General features: G+C 36.6%; 1 protein-coding gene across 1 annotated transcript in view; it reads left to right on the top strand.

Annotated features, from left to right (window-relative positions):
- Positions 1–404, top strand: part of NKAIN3 (Na+/K+ transporting ATPase interacting 3) — a gene marked incomplete at its 5' end in the record, with an annotated part of 261,099 nt that overhangs the window by 196,418 nt on the left and 64,277 nt on the right. The gene's annotated exons all lie outside the window — the stretch shown is intronic.

Below are 404 nucleotides of genomic sequence, written 5' to 3' on the forward strand. Positions count from 1 at the left end.
TGTTTATTTTTGCTTTTATTTCCAATATTCTGGGAGGTGAGTCATAGAGGATCCTGCTGTGATATATGTTGGAGAGTGTTTTGCCTATGTTCTCCTCTAGGAGTTTTATAGTTTATGGTCTTACGTTTAGATCTTTCATCCATTTTGAGTTTATTTTTGTGTATGGTGTTAGAAAGTGTTCTAGTTTCATTCTTTTACAAGTGGTTGACCAGATTTCCCAGCACCACTTGTTAAGGAGATTGTCTTTAATCCATTGTATATTCTTGCCTCCTTTGTCAAAGATAAGATGTCCGTATGTGCGTGGATTTATCTCTGGGCTTTCTATTTTGTTCCATTGATCTATATTTCTGTCTTTGTGCCAGTACCATACTGTCTTGATAACTGTGGCTTTGTAGTAGAGCCTG

Source organism: Bison bison, unplaced genomic scaffold (assembly GCF_000754665.1).
Source record: "Bison bison bison isolate TAMUID 2011002044 unplaced genomic scaffold, Bison_UMD1.0 scf7180017858728, whole genome shotgun sequence".
In the NCBI taxonomy this organism is placed as follows: domain Eukaryota; kingdom Metazoa; phylum Chordata; class Mammalia; order Artiodactyla; family Bovidae; genus Bison; species Bison bison.